Source organism: Bombina bombina, chromosome 6 (assembly GCF_027579735.1).
Source record: "Bombina bombina isolate aBomBom1 chromosome 6, aBomBom1.pri, whole genome shotgun sequence".
Classification (NCBI taxonomy): domain Eukaryota; kingdom Metazoa; phylum Chordata; class Amphibia; order Anura; family Bombinatoridae; genus Bombina; species Bombina bombina.
In genome coordinates, this window is record NC_069504.1 from 290,123,037 (window position 1) to 290,129,079 (window position 6,043).

Sequence of the window (6,043 nt, forward strand, 5' to 3'; positions counted from 1 at the left end):
GCAAAAAAAAGGCTTACAAAAGCTTTATTGCTACACATGGTTTCAGGACATTCAGAACTGATTAAAGGGACGTGAAACCCACATTTTCTCTTTTAACTATTTAATACACTTTCAGCTAGATTACGAGTTTTTGTCGGTAAGGCTGTGCGGTGCTAACGCTCCTTTTTTTCCTCACCGCTCACTTAAGACAACGCTGGTATTACGAGTTTTCTTCAAGCCGGCGTTAGCCTCAGAAAAGTGAGCGTTGAGCAAAATTTAGCTCCACATCTCACCTCAATACCAGCGTTGCTTACGGTAGCGGTAAGCAGGTAAAACGTGCTCGTGCACGATTTCCCCATAGGAAACAATGGGGCTGAGCTGGCTTAAAAAAAACCTAACACCTGTAAAAAAGCAGCGTTCAGCTCATAACGCAGCCCCATTGTTTCCTATGGGGAAAGAAAATTTACATTTACACCCTAACATGAACCCCGAGTCTAAACACCCCTAATCATACACATATTAACCCCTAATCTGCTGCCCCCGACATCGTCGCCACCTACATTATATTATTAACCCCTAATCTGATGCCCCCAACATCGCCGAACCCTACATTTTATTTATTAACCCCTAATCTGCCCCCCCCAATGTCGCCGCAACTATATTAAATTTATTAACCCCTAATCTGCCGCCGTCAACGTCGCCGCCAGTATAATAAATTTATTAACCCCTAAACCTAAGTCTAACCCTAACCCTAACACCCCCTAACTTAAATATAATTTAAAGAAATCTAAATAAATTTACTATAATTAACTAAATTATTCCTATTTAAAACTAAATACTTACCTTTAAAATAAACCCTAAGGTAGCTACAATATAACTAATAGTTACATTCTAGCTATCTCAGGGTTTATTTTTATTTTACAGGCAAGTTTGTATTTATTTTAACTAGGTACAATAGTTATTAAATAGTTATTAACTATTTAATAACTACCTAGTTAAAATAAGTACAAATTTACCTGTAAAATAAACCCTAACCTAAGTTACAATTACACCTAACACTACACTATAATTAAATTAATTACCTAAACTAACTACAATTAAATACAATTAAATAACATAAACTAAAGTAAAAAAAAAAAAAAACCCCACTAAAAAAGGGCTTTTTGCGGGGCATTGCCCCAAAGTAATCAGTTCTTTTACCTGTAAAAAAAAATACAATACCCCTCAACATTAAAACCCACCACCCACACACCCAACCCTACTCTAAAACCCACCCAATCCCCCCTTAATAAAACCTAACACTACCCCCTTGAAGATCACCCTACCTTGAGCCATCTTCACCCAACCGGGCACAAGTGGACCTCCAGACAGGCAGAAGTCTTCATCCGTTCCGGCCAGAAGAGGACATCCAGACCGGCAGAAGTCTTCATCAAGGCGGCATCTTCTATCTTCTTCCATCCGGAGCGGAGCGGGTCCATCTTGAAGACATCCGACGCGGAGCATCCTCTTCCATCCGACGGCGACTGAAGAATGAAGGTTCCTTTAAGTGACATAATCCAAGATGGCGTCCCTTCAATTCCAATTGGCTGATAGAATCCTATCATCCAATCAGAATTAAGGTAGGAAAAATCCTATTGGCTGATGCAATCAGCCAATAGAATTGAAGTTCAATCCTATTGGCTGATCCAATCAGCCAATAGGATTGAGCTCGCATGCTATTGGCTGTTCCAATCAGCCAATAGAATGCAAGCTCAATTCTATTGGCTGATTGCATCAGCCAATAGGATTTTTCATGCCTTAATTCCGATTGGCTGATAGGATTCTATCAGCCAATCGGAATTGAAGGGAAGCCATCTTGGATAACGTCACTTAAAGGAACCTTCATTCTTCAGTCGCCGTCAGATGGAAGAGGATGCTCCGCGTCGGATGTCTTCAAGATGGACCCGCTCCGCTCCGGGTGGAAGAAGATAGAAGATTCCGCCTGGATGAAGACTTCTGCCAGTCTGGATGTCCTCTTCTGGCTGGATCGGATGAAGACTTCTGCCAGTCTGGAGGTCCACTTGTGCCCGGTTGGGTGAAGATGGCTCAAGGTAGGGTGATCTTCAAGGGGGTAGTGTTAGGTTTTATTAAGAGGGATTGGGTGGGTTTTAGAGTAGGGTTGGGTGTGTGGGTGGTGGATTTTAATGTTGGGGGGTATTGTATTTTTTTTTACAGGTAAAAGAGCTGATTACTTTGGGGCAATGCCCCGCAAAAAGCCATTTTAAGGGCTATATGTAATTTAGTATAGGGAAGGGAATTTTTTTATTTTGGGGGGCTTTTTTATTTTTTTAGGGGGATTAGATTAGGTGTAATTAGTTTAAAAATTTGTAATTTCTTTTTTATTTTCTGTAATTTAGTGGGTTTTTTTGTACTTTAGTTTATTTAATTTAATTGTATTTAATTGTAGTTAGTTTAGGTAATTAATTTAATTATAGTGTAGTGTTAGGTGTAATTGTAACTTAGGTTAGGGTTTATTTTACAGGTAAATTTGTACTTATTTTAACTAGGTAGTTATTAAATAGTAAACTATTTAATAACTATTGTACCTAGTTAAAATAAATACAAACTTGCCTGTAAAATAAAAATAAACCCTGAGATAGCTGCAATGTAACTATTAGTTATATTGTAGCTAGCTTAGGGTTTATTTTACAGGAAAGTATTTAGTTTTAAATAGGAATAATTTATTTAATTATAGTAAATGTATTTAGATTTATTTAAATTATATTTATAAGTTAGGGGGGGTGTTAGGGTTAGATTTAGGGGTTAATACATTTAATATAGTAGCAGCGACGTTGGGGGCGGCAGATTAGGGGTTAATAAATTTAGGTAGGTGTCGCGATGATAGGGACGGCAGATTAGGGGTTAATAAAATTTAACTAGTGTTTGCGAGGTGGGAGTGCTGCGATTTAGGGGTTAATATATTTATTAAAGTGGCGGCGAAGTCCGGTCGGCAGATTAGGGGTTAAACATTTTGGTCTGCACACATTTGTCTTTTGTAATTGGCTAACTAGATGTGTTCAGCTAGCTGCCATTAGTGCAATGCTGTTCCTTCAGCAAAGGATAACAAGAGAATAAAGCAAATTTGTTAATATAAGTAAATTGGAAAGTTGCTTAAAATTGCTTGTTCTATCCAAATCATGAAATAAAATGTTGGGATTTTCTGTCCCTTTAAGGATTTAATTTGCTCTACAGTATCTGAAATGTTGGCTGCTATGCTGCCTACAATTAAGCATTACCAGTCAGTTTATTATTTACCTTCTTCTAGCTCTAAGTTTTCTTTGATGTTCTTTCCCTGATCATGAATCAGAAACATCCTCTTCTTTGTTTAATATTGAACATATTAGTTCACTTTTAAAAGGTGATTTTGCTTACTTTAGAGGTTAAGATCCTAAGGTAGCTGAGGCTAAGTCTGTGGATTATTTAGATTTATTTTTTTAAACCTAAGGTTACATTTCCTGAATTCTTTTCTGTTCCTGGTACTGTCTCTGAGATAGTTTCAAAGGCATGGGCTAACCCATGCAATCTTTTTATTCCTTCTTCAAGGTTTAAGAATATATATCCTTTTCCAGCTTATAATATTGATCTTTGGAAACTGTTCCTAAAGTTAAAAAGAGGCCGTTTCTACCTTGGCTAAGTGTATAACTATCCTTCGGAAGATAGCTCTTCCTTTAAAGGCCCTTTAGATAGGAAGTTAGATTCCTTCCTTATGAAGGTTTTCCAGCAAGTTGGTTATATTTTTAGGCGAGCAGATTATATTGCTGATGTGGCTGCTGCTTCTTCCATTTGGTTAAATAGTCTTTCTTAGCAGTTTTCTGATGATTCTGCTAGTCATTTTTTTTTACTCTTTTGGAATTGCTTAAATGTGCTAATGCTTTCTTTTGTGATGCTGTTATTGACATCAATAAGATTGATTCTAAATGTATGTTTTTGGTAGTACTTTCTAGAAGGGTTTTATGGTTAAAGTCTTGGAGGCATATTTATCAAGCTCCGTATGGTGCTTGATTCCCCCGTGTTTCTGGTGAGCCTTCAGGCTCGCCGGAAACACAAGTTATGAAGCAGCGGTCTAAAGACCGCTGCTCCATAACCTGTCCACCTGCTCTGAGGTGGCGGACAGACATCGCCAGAAATCAACCCGATCAAATACGATCGGGTGGATTGACACCCCCTGCTAGCGGCAGATTGGCCGCGAAACTGCAGGGGCGGCATTGCACCAGCAATTCACAAGAACTGCTGGTGCAATGATAAATGCAGAGAGCGTATTCTGTCGGCATTTTTCAATGTGCTGAGGACATGATCCACAATATCGGATCTACGCTCGCACAATGATAATTCAGCCCCATAGTCTGCTGATATGGTTTCTAATCCAGGCTTCACTTAGGTTCTGTTTGCCTTTTTGTCTGTAACCAGAATTTAGGGTGTTGTGGTGTTTTCTTACCTGGATTATATCTTTACATTTAGTAAAATCTTATATCTACATTCTGTTGTTGTTTATTCAACAACATATGCCTAGTTTCCATTGAAGTGGTAAATATTGGAAACTGGTGCTAACATAAAAAATCTCCATGGACTTTAGTGGAGATTGATTATTTTTTTAACCAGTTTCCACATTTTAGAATATCAATGGAAATTAGGCCATAGTTGGAAAATCAATTTTCCATAGAGTTTTGCTGGTTTCTCAGACAAGGATTGTTTTTCTGGGAGTTAAGATAGATTCAGTTTTTATGAGTCTCTCTTTAAAAGATGTTGAAAGTTGAAGGTGGAGTCAGCTTGTCAAAACCTTCAGTTTCTATCTTTTCGCTCAGTTGCTCTTTGCATTAGGTCTCATAATTGCTGCATCATATGCTATTTAGATTGCTAATTTTCAGATAAGGCCTCTTTGTATGCTTCAACTATGGTGCTAGGATTGTACTCAGCTGTTTCTAGAGATGTATTTAAGTCAAAGAAGAAGTCAGTCTCTGTCTTGGTGACTGAATCATCAGATTACTATGCACAGTCAGGTGCCGTTTGCTATTTCTATTCGAACTGTAATTTTTAAAGGAGCAAGTCCTTCAAGTTAGGTTGTCATTTTGGGCTCAGAGGTTTGGTTTCCTTGGGAAGTGAGGTTTTTAATTAATGTTCGAGATCTCTGTGCCATTTTCTGAGTCCTTAAGTCTTGGCCTCTGTTGTAATGGTAGTCTTATCTCCGTTTTGTAGACAGACATACTTTATTCTTCAGGAGGAAGCTTGCAGTTCCCTAGCTATGAAGGAAGTGTCTCAGTTGTTTTCTTGGGCAGAAGTTGCCTGATTTCTACAGTTCATATTCCAGGAGTGGATAACTGGGTAGCAGATTTTCTCAGTTGTCAGTCTCTGCATCTCGGGAAGTGGATGTTTTAAAACAGATAGTGGATTTCTTGGTTCTTCCAGAGATAGATCTGATGGCCTTTCGGTTGTACAACAAACTTCCCAGATACTATGTGAGGTTCTGAGACCCTCAAGCAGAGTTTGCGGATGCTCTAGTAGCCCTATGGCCTTGCCCATGTTTCTTTCTTTTTCTTCAGTGAGATTGTCATAATCAGGAAAGAGAGATTATCAGAATTCATGATGTCTCTGGCTTTGCAGAGTTTCGTATGCAGAACTAGTTTAAATTTCCATTTGCCCTCCATGTTCACTTCTTCTGCGTATGGACTTTCTGTCTTAAAGGGACAGGAAACCTCAACATTTTCTTTCATGATTTGGATAGAACATACCATTTTAAACAACTTTCCAATTTACTTTTATTATCAAATTTCCTTTACTCTCTTGTTATCATTTGATGAAGGAACAGCATTACACTACTAGCAGCTATCTAAACTCATCTAGTTAGCCAATCACAAGGGAAAAATGTGTGCAGGTACCAATCACCAGCTAGCTCCCACTAGTGTAGGATATATGCATATTTATTTACAACATGGGATACCAAGAGAGCAAAGCACATTTTAAAAATATATAAGAATTTAAGTGTCTAAAAATGACATGATCTTTTTTAATCATGCAAGTTTAACGGGAC